The sequence below is a fragment of the Amphiprion ocellaris genome, chromosome 19 (assembly GCF_022539595.1).
Source record: "Amphiprion ocellaris isolate individual 3 ecotype Okinawa chromosome 19, ASM2253959v1, whole genome shotgun sequence".
NCBI classification, from domain to species: domain Eukaryota; kingdom Metazoa; phylum Chordata; class Actinopteri; family Pomacentridae; genus Amphiprion; species Amphiprion ocellaris.
Window position 1 is genome coordinate 3,208,411 of NC_072784.1, and position 18,805 is coordinate 3,227,215.

General features: G+C 39.0%; 1 protein-coding gene across 3 annotated transcripts in view; it reads left to right on the forward strand.

Annotated features, from left to right (window-relative positions):
• The window catches only part of LOC111566418 (thyroid hormone receptor alpha), a 156,692-nt gene that overhangs the window by 12,774 nt on the left and 125,113 nt on the right, over positions 1-18,805 (forward strand). For all 3 annotated transcript variants that reach the window (XM_023266999.3, XM_023267000.3, XM_035946691.2), the window contains exon 2: positions 4,826-4,931. The gene's annotated coding sequence lies outside the window, so the exon portion shown is untranslated. The remainder of the gene's footprint in view (positions 1-4,825; positions 4,932-18,805) is intronic.

Genomic DNA, 18,805 nt, shown 5'->3' on the forward strand with positions numbered 1-18,805 from the left:
TGGCACACCACGGTGGGAGATTAGCAGCAACCAGATGCTGGTTTAACGTGAAGTGGTTGGTAGATTTAAGGCACAAAATGATCATTTACTGTTGAATGAATCATATTTGGACATATCTGTCAGTGGTTTAAAAAGTTAATTTCCTGACACACTCACGGCTTGTCACATCCATTAATTAATCTAACTTCCCTTCATTCTTTCAGAGCTCCAACAGATCTGGATGCAAGAGCTTCCATCACGGTGATCTGTCTGGTTTGTGGTCCGCTCCTCTCAGCCATTCCTCTAATATATTTCGTGGTAAAAAAGTGTTTGTCAATCGATGTTTTTCGTTTGTATTTCACCACAACATTGCACGGATGCAAAACAGTTTACCTCCGCTTTGGTGAAGAACATCAGGGAATTGTTTTTCATGGTCCTTAGCAGTAATTTTTGTTGATAAATGAGAGACAATAGAATGGGACATGTTTGCATCTTCAAACCATAAACAAGGAAGTGAATTCAGTGACGTATGTGCATTAGTTTGTACTGGGGACTGCTGTGATTGGTGGAACTCACGGGAGGCGGGCCAAATTTGCGTGATTGGACAAAATTGCAATGTCATGCAGAATTCACAGAGATTGGTTGAATTTCCGTTAATTATTGCAACTTACTATATCTCCTTCTACTCTGCTTTTTTATATAAAGACAACCAAGATTATCCTTCCTTCAAGGAAATAAATTTGCAGTTTTTACAGTTCATTGACGAATTAGCTAACAGTTGAAGACATACCTTGGGCCATTTTTGACTGGGACGATATCACACCCTGTCTAATTCATTCATTTCCTTGTATTGATCGGTTATTCCCAGTATTCAGGTTTTTCTCATTTTAATTATTCCAAGGACATTTTTAGTTTTTTTTTTTTTTTTTTAAGTTTTTTAGCCGTTATCCTAGATAGAAATTCAGTCAAATGTGTACTGACTTCACCAAATCTTAAAGATTTAGTGAAAATATATGTGCATTAGCTTAATTTGTACACACTGAAAGAATAAACAGGTATTACCAAATTCATGTATGCAATGAAACGCAGAGCGGTCCTCAGTGTTTGTGGTTGGTGTTAGCATTTAGCTGTTTCCCAACTAGAAAATTTTGGGTACAAGTTTTACTGGTGGAATCTTCCCCTTTAGGAACATGGCCTTGTGGGTAACATGTGTGTGACAGATCCAGCTGATTCTTATTGTGGGAAGCTCTTGGTTGTGAATGTGTGAGAAGAAGCATCACCAGCACAAAACCACAACCAATGTTAAGTGCATTCTGACAGGTGTGTTTAAGTTACTGTCATCAGCCCAAGACCACAAAGTCTTGGCAGCAGTGCTCTTACTCAGCAGGATAATGCTCCCTGCCACACTTGGAAAAGTGGTTCAAGAACGGTTTGAGGAACACGACGAAGAGTTCATAGGTGTTTACTTGGCCTCCAAATTCTTCAATCTGATTGATCGATGTCTAAAACTAGTCCGTTCCAAAAGGGTTCCATCTCACAGCTTCCTGGACTTAAAGGATCCACAGCTAATTTATTGGTTCTTGAAACCACTGGACACCTTGAGAGGTCTGGGTATCTCAATGGGTTGATACCAGGTCCTCGGTTTATGATGTCCTCGACCTACTGCGCTTCGTGGTTACACCGCCATCCCCCATAAATTTATTAACAAAGTTCTGTTCCATCATTTTGACGTACGGCGCTTGCAACGTTAAAGCAAATTTTGCACAGGAACTAGTTGTCGAGTGGAGCGGACAAATACGTCGCTGTACAAGGAAGACAGTTTTGCTTGCATTTGCCAGTTGTACGCCACATATGACACAGTAGGTGAGTTCCGACTTACGACAAAAATCGCATTACGTCAGGCTGTTGGAACAGAATTCCGAGGACCCTTGTTTTTTTAAGTCATTTTTTTGGGCATTTTTGCCTTTTTTAGATAGGACAGTAAGTAAGTACTGTGTGTAGTGGGGGAATGACATGCAGTAAATGGCCATGAGCTAGATTTGAACCCGTGACCACCTGTGGGCACTATAGCCCCTGTTCTTGGGTCGCCCACCCAGCCAGTTGAGCTATCTGGGCGTCTGGGCAGTTGGTTTTAAATGGTGTGGCTGGTTGTGTATCTTAATAGTGTGGATGTGAACTGAAACTTGAATGGTTAGTAGAGGCATACAACCAAAAAAAAGGCTTACAAATGCCTTTTTACATTTAGTCAGCTTACAAAAAAACTGCACAAAAACGCTGTGCCAGAGCCTTTCTGTGGCAGAGAAATCACCGTATTTGTCTTCCACAGTGGTCTGGTGTCAAAATCCTGATTTTTCCCTCTAAGGATACAAACAGTGATGGTCAGTTATTTATTTATTTATTTTTTGTTTCAGTGCAATAATTTCCACGGACCAGCTGCTTTGCACAGCTTGTCACATACACAACATAATTAACACCAGCGGTTTCACTAGTTTGTAGATTAAGTTTCAGTTTTCATTAAGCTCTCGGGGTCAAAGCTCAAGTGGAGGAAAAGATATTAAGGCTGTTATAAGGTGGCTGTTTTGAGACAAGTTGGGTAATTCTTCCCTGATATCACAGCCATGTGATTTAACTTGAGGCACTTCATTATAAAGAGTCTTAACATTCAAATCATGGATAGATCCCCCCCTCCCTTTTCATTTAAACTAAATCAGCTTAATCGGTACCACAAAGATCTCTGCACACACACACAGTGGTGTCCTATATTTTCTCCAGTCTCACGTAATTAATACAAAATGATTTAAAGCTGATAGAGCTGGTGCCCCCTGGTGAGCTTAAAGTGATATTGAGGCAGAACCAGTGAGGAGCCGTCCAAGTTCAATCATGATGCCCATTCAGCTGGGAAATTGTCCTTTAGTATGTTCCCAGTGATTTAATTTGAATATTTCAAACTTGATTTCTTCTTGAAATGCAGAGTTCATAAGGATGAGTTTATTCCACTGTCTGGATTCACCCTTCAGGTCCACACTCTAAACAACAGCCTTCATAAACACATTGTGAAGCTAGAAGGGTGAGATTCATGCTGATGAGATGTGAGATGGTAGCAGTTTGGAAATGAGAACTGGTTTAACGAGTTTAGTTTGACATTTTATTTAATTCTTTAAAGACATTGCATGAAAGTAAATGCAAATTAGGTTCACATTACCTACTAGTGCAGGGATGTCAGACTCATTCTAGTTCAGGTTCCACATTCAGCCCAGTTTGATATCAAGTCTTCCAGACCAGTAAAATCACAGCATAATAACCTATAAATAACTCCAAATGTTTCCTTTGTTTTAGTGCAATAAAGTACATTCTGAAAGTGTTCACATTTAAGCAGCTATCTTTATACAAAACATCCTTAAGCCTACATGCTAACCAAGCTGCTGCTCCTAAAATGTAGATTTTATCTCTTCAATGTTGCTTTGCAAACTCATCATTCACAGAATTTAATAACAACTGCTCTATTTTAATCGAATTTTGAACTACTTTTAAACTACTACAATACAAATAAAAAACAATTCCACAATAAGAAAAAAAGTAGTTGCTTTAGCTGCTCCATACTTCACTTTGCTAAGAGGTTTAACAGAAACTTGGATTTCTTTAGGAGTTGTGCTGCTGACTTAATTAATAGCCCACTTTTTAATCTACTTTTTGTAATGTTGTAATTTAATGTTTCCAGTTTAATTCTACGGTTGTGCACTTCCATATGCAAAATTCACATGGTTCATTTTACAGTAGCACACAAATGACATTATAAGGTCATTATGCAGGAGGGAAATTAATTGTTTAGATTAATCAATAGAGAATTAATCAATATATGCCTAATATGAAAATAAAGACGAGGAAAGATCAGTAGAATGACTTTTACTTCAGTGTACTCTGTATGTGTGTGCATGGGAGGGTTGGCAACTTTCAGATACCGTTTGGAGTGAGATTGTGAGAAGAAGGGGGAGTATAACTGTGGAATGGATAGATAGGAGGTTATATAATGTGCTTTATTACAATGAATTTCTAATGGTAATTTAATTTAATAGTAATTTGAGTGAGCTGACCCTGCAAATAGGCCAGCCAAAGACATGCTGTAATGTATCAGAGGGGAAAAACTTCACATATTATGATAAATAAGAAAAGCACTCAGAGAGCGCAGTACTTCTCCAAGGCTGCTCAGTTGTTATATCATTTTAGACGGCTTGGGTCAGAGGAAAGAATCCTACAAACTGCTGATCTGAATCTGGAATAATGTAAAATTTCTGAGCCAAATGCATGAGGAAAAACTCACAGCAAAGTTTTGTGTGTTTACCTCGGTCAACTTAAAGCACGCAAACTGTGTGTGAAGCAGTTTTATGGAAAGTGGAACATGTAAAAAAGCCTCATGTGCAGACTTTGTCCTGCGTGCAGAGTAAGTCTGTTGAACCTATATTTTTTTAATGAAGGAGAGCTTTAAGGCTTCCTCCTATTTGGCGTGTGATTTGGGCAGCGTGTGAGACAGAGTCTGAATGCTGGGGTCTCGTGCCAAAAGTGTGAATGTAGGCCACACTGGGTCTGGCATGGTACTATATTGTTGTTTATTTTAAAATCTACTTTCACTTTGTAACTCTGCTGGCAGTCTTTCAGCATTTTACCAAATATTTTTTGTCTATATTTACTAGAATTTACCTTTTTTGTATCCTAATTACACAGCATCATCCAGTATGTTCCACAGTTTTTGCTGATCTGGAAAAAAACACTTGTGTTAAATCCATTTGTCTTTGTCAAAATGTTGCATTTCAAGTTGTAATTCTGTATGAATCTTTCTATATTATTCCAGATTTTCCAGACGGGTGTCAGAACTGTTCATCTATTTCAAGGAAGACGCTCTGCCACCTAATGTTTTTGCCAACAAAGAAGACTGGGCTTCATCTTCAAAGCACCAGGTGGGTTCTCTTTTGATTCCAGTGTTCGCAGGCTGAAAGAAGCCCGTGCTGCTCATACTTCAGGGTATTGTATGACACCTGGATTACTGCACAAATAGTTTAAGTTGCTTGTCTTTGGTGTGCCTCTAATTACAGCAACACACTTCTTTTCTGTGACTTTTAAGAGCTCAGCAGGTGAAAAAAAAGCTTGTTAAGATGATTTACATAATCTGGAAGGTGTGTTAAAACCATGCATCTGGATTTAAATGGATATTCAGACCGCAAGTCTATTGAATAGGAGAGCAGGGGTGTCAAACATGCGGCCCGCGGGCCAAAACCAGCCCTCCAGAGTGTCCAATCTGGCCCGCCGGACGACTTTGTAAAGTGTAAAAGTCAGAGACAACACATTAACTGCAGATTGTAAATTTGTAAAACTATAAATTTAAAATAATTTCTAAACCATCACAAGTAGATTTGGTCATAAAGTAAAATACTAGATTGTTCATTGTTCTTTTGTCATTTTGTGTCTCGTTTTTGTAATATTTTGTCTTGTTTTTGTTGGTTTTTGGTCAATTTTTGTCTGGCTTTTAGCTTTGTGTCACATTTTTGTCATTTTTTCCATGTTTTTTGTCATTTTTTGCCTCGTGTGTATTTTTTTGTCACTTTTTTTTGTTTTGTGTCGTTTGTCTCATTTTTTGTCATTTTGTTTCTTGCATTTGTTTGTGTGTCATTTTTGTAATATTTTGTCCTGTTTTTAGTTGTTTTTAGTCTTTTTTTGTCCGACTTATCGTTTGCATCACTGTTTTTTTTGTCTTTTTGTCTTTAAAAAAAAAAACCAAACGGTATTTAAAAAAACAAAAAAAACCAAAAACATATTCAGCTCCAGACAGCTGTGACTAAATGTTTCGTTCCTTTGTAGACACTCTGATCTGGAAGTTGTATTGTGTAAATGATAAACTGAGGCATAATGCTGTTGTCATTATTTATCGGTTATTATGCTTGGATTTTACTGGTCCTGCCCACTCGAGATTAAATTGGGCTGGACTAGAATGAGTTTGACACCCCTGGAGCAGAGCCTCATCTGCATCTGATAGTTATTTGAAGGCTACATCTGACAGCTCAGGTGTGAAATCACATTTAGTGGGGGGAAAAAAGGAACAGCTGGTTAAAGAAAGGTTAAATAGAACACACATCTGCACAGATGCGAATGAAAGTTCTCACCGGTGTCATACGAGGCTGCTCATTTTCTGTACCTTCTGCACATCTGTGGTGCAGTCTGCTGCTGTTTGATCAGGCATTTCAGGCAGAAACTAAGTGAAATCCGCATTTTATTAGTCAGCGGGATAATTGCATTACGCCTGCGGGGCACAGCACCCAGCAAGGTGGGGCAAGAACAGAGCAAGCAGAGGGTAGACGTCTCTAGACTTTATGGTAAACAGAGGTCTTGGAGGGAACTTTTTAATTAGATATGGTGACATGTTTTGACACGAGCGTTAGTGGTCGGCTGATTACCTTCCTGCCTCCCACTTAACTCTACCCCTCTGCTGTAACCCGTGTATAGACTTACAGAGCAGGCTTGCAACGGTACCGACCTCATTATGTTACGAGTACCCATTCAATTGGTGCCAAATTTCAGTACTTGACAGCACATCTGTGCAGATTACACATTAGAGATAAAGACACAGAGGATGACTTTGGACCTCATCTTTTGTCTGAAACCAAACATTGTTGACTTTTCCTGCAGAATAGGATCAATCCTGACTGGTTAGTATCATGAACATCTTTATGGTCAACATATAACTGAGGGACTGTTGAAGTCCATGGGATATATCTTGCATGCATTTTTTTTTTAAAGTAGAAAAATAATGTTTTTTATGCTCATGATGATCATGTCTTTACAAATTCCATAATTATTTATTATGGAAACAATCACTTATTAATTAAAAAATGACTGGATATCACTAAATGTCAACTCAATAATTGTCCCAATTTAATAACAACCACCTTCTAATTAGCTAAACAATAATAAAATGAGCTGATTCAGAAATAGTTTGGATTGTGTTCTTTTTATTAAGTTCAGATAATCATGACAGATGTTCCTTTTTTGGCAATATATCAAATTTTATATGGAAAATAACAAATGGTATGTGTGTCTGAGAAATCACTTTCCACTAAGTTGCCCATTACAAAAACACCTCTAAAGGAAGTGTGTTAATTCCAGATCACATGACCTGCTCCACATGATGTCATTTCCTCCTGAAGAAAAGACTGGCCAGACTCCAAGGCTTTCTGAGTTATTTAATAGAAAGTAGTCAACAGGTTTACTACAATATCTTTAGAAATAACTTTCAATTTCAATTTTATTCAACTGTATATATAATATTTAGAAGAGTCTTTCTGTAAAAATGCCATGTAGTGTTTGGTTGTAGGCGACCATGTTGATTTTAGACCTGAAAACAGCAAAAATGTCAACTGTGATACAAAAAGTCCCCCAATTATATATTGACCCTTAACGCAGATGTACCCAAAACTGACGCTTTCAGGTTAATTATGATAAATTAGGCAATCAGTGTTCTAACCACAACACCGTCAGAGACCCAACTCTTCGATTAAATGATTAGCCAGCATGTAAGAAGCTTAGTGTTACCTTTTCAGATCCGTGGCTCCTACTTTTGGCAGGGACACCTCTGGTTTAAAGATAAGTGTCTTTACTCCAGCTGCTCATTAGCCTTTACTGTCCGGACCAGCTCTGCATTAATGAGAGGAGACACGGTTGTAGAGTTGCACGAACGTCACCTTAATTTCCATTTCTGGGACAGTGAACACAGTACACAACGTCTGGATACCTGTAACACTGAAACTAAGGCTTATCTAGAGTCTTTATGGTAAGATTACAGTAACTTGATCACCTCTGAGAGAACATGTACGTCACAGAGGCTGCAGCAACCGAGAGAGAGCTGCTCACATCCCAGAACATGGCTGATGGCACCTACATCACACATGAAATACTGTCAAACCCTCTGAACTCCAAGCAGTTTGTGGGTGTTTTTCAGTCCTGTCAGTTTTACTCACTGTGGCTCATTTTTTACTGCAGTATAAAGTCCTGCACCACCACAGCTAGACGGAGATAGAACTGAGAAACATTTTGTGCTCAGTATGAAAAATTCCATACATCACAAAAGTATCAACAAAAGTTGACTTGCTTAATTTTTTTTCCACAAAAATTAGGGGCTGTTGGCAACATTGAGGTTGGTTCCTGTAGTTTGTGTGATAAATTACTGAGGACGAGGTGCTTACCAGCTACACTTTGTCCACCCAAGGCCACTGCTGACAAAATGTTCAATCTCCTTGCTGTTTTTTCTGACACATTCTGAGTCATTGCCGCTTTTGCCAGTCTTGCCGTGACTTGCTTCATACATCAGTCCTAATACGTATCTTTAAAAGGCTCATTGTTAGCCGTGGTTTTGTATTTGTCTGTAATGTACCACAGTGCAAACAGACAGACTCCTGATAACATTCTTTCTCAGTCCTGGAAATCATTTTCTGATGTCACCAAAAATGGATGTTTAAATATATAATTAAGTTCATATCAAATGTGTGATGACTAGTCAACGAGAAAAGTCTTTGTTCAGGTGCAGGCTGGCTGCATATGTCATTTTCCAGTCCTGTATGTTATCTAGACGCATGCTGAGTCTTAGCTAACACAAGTGAGCAGTGAACAACAGAATCCCTCATTTAAGTACATTATGTTAATATTTTCTCTGAAACTGCAATAATTTTAAACTGTGACACGTGACGTACTGGCCATTTATCACAGGTATTACAAGTGGAAAACTACATAGCTGACACCGTTACAAAAAAATAATCAAAATAATTTTAACTGATGAAATATATCTTGCATAAAGATGAACTTTGAGGCAGGCTTTAAGTCAAATACTGAGTAAATATTTGTATATATATATATATATATATATATATTTATATTTATATATGTATCGTACTGTACAGCTAATTTTTCAGAGTATATACTAACCTGTAATATTATTAACCTGCCTGTCTTGTCGTTTTGTTATTTTTGTTGTTGTATGTAAGCTGCTGAACACTTGAATTTCCCTCGGGATTAACTATCTATCTATCTATCTATCTATCTATCTATCTATCTATCTATCTATCTATCTATCTATCTATCTATCTATCTATCTATCTATCCATCCATCCATCCATCCATCCATCCATCCATCCATCCATCCATCCATCCATCCATCCATCCATCCATCCATCCATCCATCCATCTATCTATCTATATTCCACCTGCAGCTTAGGTTACATCTCATGTAAATACTATAATACTTTATTCTTTATTCCTTTTTAATTTTGAAAATGAATTTTATTTCTCCTATTTTAACTACCACATGGCTGCTACTACTATTGTGCGCTTGATGCTACCGTATCCAACTGCTCCACATGCCTTAAATTGCCCCCATAGGACAAATGAAATAGTTTTTTTATCGATTTGTAGTCTTTCTCTATTTTTCATCCTGAGACTTTATACAGCTTCTACTAGAAAGAAGAATCATTCCTCAAATCTGGCTTTAAAAAGGAGCTGCAATTAACTCGAGCTACGTGGAAGATTGGGTGTTTTTACAGTTTAACGTACACAAACACACTGAACTTAAAATGAACAACATGTATTATTCAGACCTCATCGTCCTTCCTCCTCTGTGTTTATTATAAAGGACTTTTACCCACTGTTTTCAAATTAGCGGTGCAGCACAAGAAGTGTGTGAGTGTGTGTGTGTGTTGACTGTAAACCCCCGCTGTTAAAGAACTGTACAGACAATGGAGAATGGTTGTACATCCTTATTACCCCTGCTGAGTGGACGTGGGGGAAAGCAGAGCAGAAAGAGCAGAGCAGCAGCAAGAGTCACTTAGACGCCTCTGATGTGATGCCACATGACGGGACATATTGTGATGACCGAGGATGTAACGTGAGTAAATGCAAGTTTATATCTCACGCAGCCCCAAATTAATTTCACATTCGTGGATCCCTGCGTGATGCAAATTTTACAACACATGCTCTGCAGCACGTTCGTGTGTGTTTCACTTCGTCCTAATTTTGCTCACATGCAACCAGAAGCTGCATGATGTACCCACGATATTTGGATTATTAAAGTCAACATTAGCCATGACAACACATAAATCTAAGTTCATTCACCATTTTTTTTTTTTTTAGTAATAGCACTGCAGCTGTGCGGTTCATGGTTTATGCAGAGATTCATGCATCATGGTCGTGCAGACGTGGGATTAGTGGCCACGCTAACCGCTGCTCTTAGACACGCATGGATGGACTGAACAAAGATGCCGCAGTGACTGGCTCATATAGGCTGGGGTCAAGTACGGTCACGTTAGCCTTCCGTTAATCACACTTGTTTTGCATTCAAACCTTTAAAGGGATGTGATTTCATGGCTGTGATCTTATGAATACATACATATTGATCAAAGACACGATGAACTGCAACCCGTGTGTGAGAGCGATTTTACTGACCAGACTCTCATAGTCATACTTAAACTATCTGTTTAAGTGATTATTTAGGGAAAAAAAGCCCAAATTCTCAGATTCGAGGCTCTTAAATTTGAGTATTTTCTCTTTGTCACTAAACTGAATATACAGGGGGTCCTTGACAAAAGTCGAAGTTCCGTTCCAATGGTGTGACGTGAGTCGATTTTCGCTTTAAGTCGGAACTCCAGTGAAAATGTAAACAAAGCTGTTAGGTGCATCGCGATATTGGTCAGTTTACATATTTGTACAATTACAGCAACGACAAACAGTCATTAGCTCACACTGAAACACATCTTGGTCAGAAAATACCGGCAAAAATGTAAACAAAACCGTTACGTGTTCAAGTATCTGCTTTTTATCATCGATGATCGTCACGACAGTCGCGCGACTTAGTTCAAGCAACTGGCTGATGTTTGTGTTTCGCCCTGTTCTGAGCGTTTTATTACATCTAGTTTCACTTCCATGGAGATGGCTTTCCTTTTCTTCAAAGCATCAGAAGAGTCTGACTTAGTGAAAGAAGTCAGACTCTTCTGAATATTGAAGTTAGCGAATGTAGCATATTGCAATGTGGCGGCAAATGTAAACGAAGACATCCACGTGACGACGTATTCGTCCGCTCTGCTCGCCAACTAGTTCCACTGAACCAGTTCCGATGTATTGACGAAACATCGTAAAGCAAGGACGTCGTAAACCGAGGACCTCCTGTATCTGGGTTGTAGATAAAATAAGACAGTTGAGGATGTCATGTTTGGCTTTGGGAAACACTGACCAACATTTTTCATTATTTATTTTCTGAAATTTTATAAACCAAACAGCAGCTTTATCCTTCATAGAAATAATCATTAGTTGCGACCCTAGAAGCCAGTGTTGAGTCTGCTCATTAAATCCTGAATCATTCTAAATCTTTTGTTAAATTAGAGTAGTTTCAGCCTCTGAATATTTACAGGTAACTAAAGTTAGTGGAGTTGCCTTCACAACGCAACATACTGTAACTTCATCCAAACTGACAGATGAAGAAAAACATCTTCGCCAATGTGAGAACAGGCACCGCTTTTAGAAAAAAATCCTGCAAATACAGAAGTAAGATATGTCTTCTGCCTGAGTTATTAGGCTATCTGTCTACAGAAACTAGTGTTCTTTTCATGTTTTATGACTCATGTGCTCTTGTTTAATGAATAACCTGAGTTTGTCGCTTATTGCAGATTCTGAAAGTCACTAACAAACTTTAAGTGCACTAATGGAGCCTGTTTGATAGGATATTTTGTGCATTTCCTCAGATTAGTTGAATTGATAAGTTAATAATTAGCAAAATCCTTCTACTTAGGTAGTAGTGATACATTAATAATGTCATTAGGATGCTAAAATAAAATGTCAGCTAATATTCTCAATCGTTTTTCAAGATTGACAATAGCAACCGCAGCTGTGTCCCAGCCCAGCCTTGTACTTTTTACTCTGGAAATACTGCCACTGTCCTCTGTGCTATTTCCAGCGTTTCTGTATTTGGTTGGGTTTTTATCAAGTTGCAGTGCGTTCCGGCCCTCGGGGCGACTGCTCTGTACTATACACTCAGCTGACAGTTTACTAGGTGCGTATAGCTAAAAGCTAAAAGTAATGCGTCCTACTGACTTGTGTTTCTATTATTGTGTCAGTCCTGTTTACATCAGAGAGGGTCGGCCAAATAACAGAGGCACAACCTCGTGTGATGCTGTACAGTTCTACACACACACACACACACACACACACACACACACACACACACACACACACACACACACATATACAGTTGAAACAACACTTTGCAAACAAAAACTGGACATTATAACCCACATGAAGGAGGATTCATTGCAGGATCTGCTTTTAACAATGACTTCCTAATAAATGGACAACTGAGTATTAAACTAAAACTAAAAGATGTGCATTATTATCGCAAATACATGCTATCAGCTATTGCACAAAAAATAAAAGCCTGCTGACGTTTCTTTTTAATGTTATGCCACTTACTTGGTGCACGACAAAAACACTCACAGTGAATTTCACATCACTTACACCAGTGATATTTGTCATTTTAGCTGGTGACAGAACAGGCAGAACCAGATAGAAATGAGAAGGGTGCTATCTAAACAACTGTTTTGCAAAATAGTGACGCAAATGATAGAAATCAGGCAAACAAAAGACTAAAAACAAAAAAAAACAAGACAATATTACAAAAACAGAAACAAAATTACAAAAAATTAGACAAACGACACAAAACAAAACAAAAAAGTGACAAAAATTGGTCAGAAAAGTTCCAAAAAAATTTAGAAATGAGACAAAAAATGACAAAACCATGAAACAAAATGACAAAAACGTGATACGAATGATAAAAGCCAGACAAAAAAAAGACCAAAAAACAACAAAAACTAGACAAAATATTACAAAAATGTGACACAAAATGACAAAAGAACAATGAACAATCTAGTATTTTACTTTCCAATCTAAACAACTTGTCATGGTGTAGGATTTCTTTTAAATGTATAGTTTTACAAATTTAGAAATTGCAGTTAATGTCTTCTCTGTAAATTTTACACTTTATAAAGTCATCTGATGGGCCAGACCCGACCCTCTGGCGGGCCGGTTTTGGCCCGCGGGCCGCATGTTTGTCACCCCTGATTTAGAGTATTTCAGCTCAGGGTTCTCATGTGAATACCAAGAAGAAATAATACCAGGACAGACAACTACTGTAATTTGAGTTAGTCTGTCACACCGAGTATTTGGTACTGCATCATTTGGCTATAGCTTAGAACTAAACATGAATGTCATCATGTATCTTGCATTGCCTGATTAACATTTGTTATTCTAGAGCAGCGGTAAGAAGTTCGGTCACTGAGCTAAATGGCTTTGCAGGCCAGTGGGTGTTGAACCCTTTCAGAGCCACTGAACATGTACTGTAAGACTCCCGACTCTCCCCTCAGCTTAAATTATAGAGACCTTTAATGTTGCATAAATAATTTTGGTTGCGAGTCCTGTGTGATCGTGCATGACAGACCTGAAGGCAGAAAATGCATTAACCTACATAAAAGACAGGAAGCTGTGTTGTCATGTATTTTTATTTAGATATTTCTTTACAAGTTTATTTAAATTTAACCCTCCTGTTGTCCTTATTTACAAGCACCAAAAAATATTGTTTCCTTGTCTGAAAAAAATAGAAAAATTCTGAAAAAAAATTCCACAAATTTATAAAAAATTGCAAAACCTTCAGGAAGAAAGTTCCAATAATTCCTGAAAAGTTTCCCTTAAAAGTTTTATTTTTTTTAAAAACATCCCCCAAATTTGGCAAGAAAATTCTTGTGAATATTTTCAAAAAATGAGTAAAAATCTTCCAAGAAAATCCTAAAAATATCTAAAGTGATTCCATATATATCAGTAAAATTTGTAATATTTTCCTTAAGAACATTCACAAAAAAATCAACCAAAATCCAGTGAATTTTGCTGGATTTTAGTTGATTTTTTTGTGAATGTTCTTAAAGAAACATTTCTAACATTTCCTTTTTCCACCAAAAAAATTTCAAAGATTTCCCAAAAATGTTGAAATTGTTGAAATCAGAAGTTTCACTGTGAAAATATATATTTTTTTTTCCCACATTTTCAAACTTTAAACCGGGCCAATTTTCACCCGCAGGACGACACGAGGGTTAATAAACAGAAAGAGGCCTTGTGTCCCAGTGTGACGTGCAGCAGCATGTGGATTTGAAATACTCTAAAGGTTAGCGCGGCTGCAGTCGCTAATGGACATGCTAATTACCTGGATGTGGAGCAGTTTGTCCTCCTCCTGACAACCTTTCTTCACAATCAGATTAGTCACTGAGTCATAAAGTAAGTCATTTTTTTTCAGCTAATCCACCACTCGTCTTGCAGGCCAGTCAGAGTGGAGCAGGTTAAGTGTGATGATGGACTTCAGGGCCTATTTTTTGTCGTCTCCATGCTGCCTTAGACATTCATCTAATGGCCCTCTAATGGAGACGCTTTCTGCACCACAAAGACCCTCCTCTCACCCCGCTGCTGTAGCTTTTCTTGCTGTGCCTTTGATCCTTATTGTGACAGGGTTCAGACAGCTGTTGCCTTCTGCGGGGTATTATGGGTGGACCAAAGCTGGCACAGTTTTCTGCTCCAAAGTGCACCTACACAGGCTGGAAATAGTAGGCATGTTTGTCTGCGGGGGCAAAAGTACATGATGTTCTGAAGTTGGTGCGTACAGTATGCCCTGTGATCCATGGAAATAAAGGTAAACAAAGAGTGAAAACAAAAGTTAAGTCCAAGAGTCCTATTGTACACTTATGGCTGCACCTCTTTCCATAAGCTCTCATAACACGGACTTTGTCACTCTTTCCATGTCGTAATCTTGGCTTTCTGGTAGAAAAAACACTGCTTTCAAAATGTCAGTTAGACTATAATTTAGATGAACAAGTCTGTACATTTTCTGAGATGGGGTTGGTCCCATTACACCTTTATGTTTGTCCAAATAAAATACCATCACACTATACACTGAACTGTCACCTGATCCATATTAACCCTCGTGTCGTCCTGTGGGTCAAAATTGACCCGGTTTAAAGTTGAGAAATGTAGAAAAAAATCTAATATTTTCACAATGAAACTTCTGATGTCCACATTTTCAACATTTTGGGGAAATCTTTGAACATTTTTTGGTGGAAAAAAGAAATGCTCAAATGTTTCTTAAGAACATTCACAAAAAATCAACCAAAATCCAGCAAATTTCACTGGATTTTGGTTGATTTTTATGTGAATGTTCTTAAAGAAAATATTAGAAATTTTACTGATATATATGTTGCAGCTGCTCCGAGGCACAGAGAGCAAAACGGGGTGAATTGCATCAAAGTCTTTATTTGGCCAACAATGATCAAAATTAGCCTCTCCTTCTGGCCCGTGCCTCCGCTGCAGAGAATCTGCTGCGTCTCCGGTCTAGCTCCACTACAAACTCTGTGAGGCGTTCAGGGGCACTCAGTAAATTACAACACCACAATATTAACATTCACAATAATAACAATGGCACCAAAGACAATACAAAAAAATGTTGTGGGGTGTCTGTGAACCATTTATAATTAATTAACTCTTACTTAAACTGTACATTTGTCTAATTGGAAACTACTAAACCTCAAAATTGTCAAATTCTCTCACACTCTCCCCCACTTAAGAGATGTCGTCCCGACACTTAAATGTACCTGCTCAAGTTTCTATTATAATGAACCAAATAGTATGGAATGGACAGTATTTTAGGTCACTACCCGTTATGAGTAACTCAGACTACCGTGCACTGCAGCTGTGTATACCCCCTGACGCTTGCTCAGATGTTATTACAAGTCCAATACATGTGTAAACATAACCAAACCATTTGACCATTACTTTACATAAGGGTATTGCATCTTTTTCCCATTTCATTCACCAAGAAAAACAATTACCCAAGTACCACAGTCTTAAACCATAAATCGGCCATCAATCCATGAGTACATTTTTTTTTTTTTTTTTTTTTAACTCATATACCTGGAGGATAAAGTGTGAAGAGTTTCAACAGTCTTATAACATGAATACTTCAGTCTTAACATGTCAACAGTCTTTTTGTTTACCAAGGTCGCCAGTAACCATGAACACTTAAACCTTTAGTTGCAACGGCTCGCTCAGTAAAACTTGGTTGACCCAAAGTATTATAAGTCAGAGTTTGTGGTTTCTTTCTGTCTCGCTTTGGATAAGTACTCATCTGCTGTGTTTCTTCCAAAGATTCAGAATCTGAACCACTGTCCACATCTCTCGCATCCTCAGTCTCCTCAGCGTCCTCTTCTGGCAGTTGAGCTGGGATGGGGTCCTCCTGATCATCATCAGCGATTTGAAAAGTCTCATTTTGTAGAAGCTCATCCCTGTCCAGCAGTGGAATGAACTCTGTCGCAGTGGGGTCCAGTGCAGGTGTCTCGTGAGGCTCAGGAACAGTCCATGTAAAAACAGCATCTGATAAATCTTCATCTGACTCCTCCTCACTTTCCACCTGCTGCGCTTGTCTCATCCGGGTTTTGTCATTTTTGTTTAAAAGTCTTTTCTTTGTTTTTGTTTTATCTCCAGTCTTGTTTGTGTCTGCTGAGACTGGGAGAAAATCACAAGGCAATAACATGTTCCTGTGCATAACTCTTGTCCTGCCTTGGCCGTTTTCTGGCACCAACTCGAACACGGGACTGTCCTCACCCTTCTGGTTTTTGATGACATAAATGTTGTCTTCCCAGTAGGAGCGGATTTTGCCAGGACCTCCCTTCTCAGTCACATTTCTCACCAGGACACGACTGCCGATTTTCAATGGTGGCCCATACACTTTCTTGTCGTACTGTGTTTTACCTCGCTGTGACGATTTGCCTGCATTTCGGGTGGCGATGTTGTAGGCTTCTGTCATCCTTTGCCTCCATTTGTCAACATAGTCCTGATAAGGGCCTGGGCTGTCCTGCTGTTCAATACCAAACAGAAGATCCACAGGAAGCCGTGGTAGCCTACCAAACAGCAAGAAGAATGGAGAGTAGCCCGTAGACTCATTAACAGTACAGTTATATGCATGTATGACTTTGGGAAGGTGGCTTTTCCAGTCTGTTTTCTGTTCTTCTGTTAGTGTCCTTAGCATAGAGAGAAGAGTCCTGTTAAACCGTTCTGTTTGCCCGTTTCCTTGCGGGTGATAAGGAGTTGTGTGTGACCCTTTAATACCTGACAGGTCTTTCAAATGATGCAACAGTTTGTTTTCAAACTCTCTCCCCAAGTCGTGATGCAGTTTCTCCGGGAAGCCAAACCTAAGGCAGAAGTCATTAAACAGTCTTTCTGCTACAGTCTTCGCTGCTTTGTTAGTTGTAGCATATGCTTGAGCAAAGCGAGTATAGTGGTCCATGACTACAAGAATATACTCGCAACCGCCTTTGCATTGTTCAAGATGCAGAAAGTCAATCGACACAATCTGAAATGGATGAGTAGTTTCAATGCTCTGCATGGGGGCACGTGCTTGTCTGTTTGGTTTTCTTTTTTTCAAACACTCACAAACATTCATGACAAAGTGCTCAATGTCCCTTTGCATTTTCGGCCAATAGAAACGGTCTCGAGTTAAGTTTATTGTCCTTTCTGAGCCCAAATGACCCATCTGCTTGTGTAGTTCATTTAAGACAAGGGGGTGGTACACAGCAGGAAGAACCAGTTGCTCTTTGTGTTGCGTTTTTCTGAACAAAGTCCCATCCTCCCTGATACACAGTTTACTCCACTCCCTGGCAAGTGCCTTGAACTCTGAGCTCTCGTTTTGAATCTCATGTGCAGCAGGTTTTCTGTTTTGTTTCACATAACTGTACATTTTACCTATTACAGGGTCTTGTTGCTGAGCTGCACAGATCTCCTCTCTGGGTAAAGGCTGAATAGTGTCCAAAAGTCTCTCTGCTCCTGCCTGTTGCTGAAGAGCATCAAATGAAACCACACTAAACATTGGCGTCTGCTCCGTTTGCTGCACCAGGATGCTCTGCTGTGTAGCTGTTACAGCATCCTGACTGACTGAATGTGTACAGTGTCTCATATAGTCCTCAAAGTCCATGGGCATCCTGGATAACCCATCTGCGTCTGCATTTGTTTTCCCTGGCCTGTACTTTATAGAAAAGTTAAAATCTGCTAACTCTGCCACCCAACGTTGACCTGATGCATTTAGCTTTGCAGTAGTTAAGACATAAGTGAGTGGATTATTATCTGTATAAACCACAAAAGATGGTGCATGAAACAAATAATCCCTGAACCGCTCACAAATAGACCACTTAAGTGCTAAGAACTCCAATTTTCCTGCATGCATATGGTAGTTTTTCTCAGGTGGTGTTAAGGTTCTAGACCCATAAGCTATCACTCTTAGCTTACCATTGCTACGCTGATAAAGTACAGCTCCTAATCCTGCCTGAGAAGCGTCAGTATGTAACACAAAAGGTTGGTTCAGATCTGGATAACCTAGGACAGGCGGATTAGACAGTTTATCAACCAGGTACGACAAAACTTGTTGATGAGTCTCAGTCCATTTGACAGGGGCAGACGAGGGTAGCTGTCCTCGGTTCTGCTTGTTTTTCCCTTTTTTAGTCTTTTTCAATGTCTTTGCATCCTGTGAGTCTTGAACAGATGGACCAGCAAGAAGTTCATACAAGGGCTTGGCTATACGTGAAAAATCTTGTATGTAAGACCTGTAGTATGATAGGAAGCCCAGTATTTGCCTCACTTCACCCACTGTGCTAGGCTGTTTCTCTTTCAGTGCCAGTACAGGAGCGACCTCTGCTGGATCCATACTGTGACCCTCTTTTGA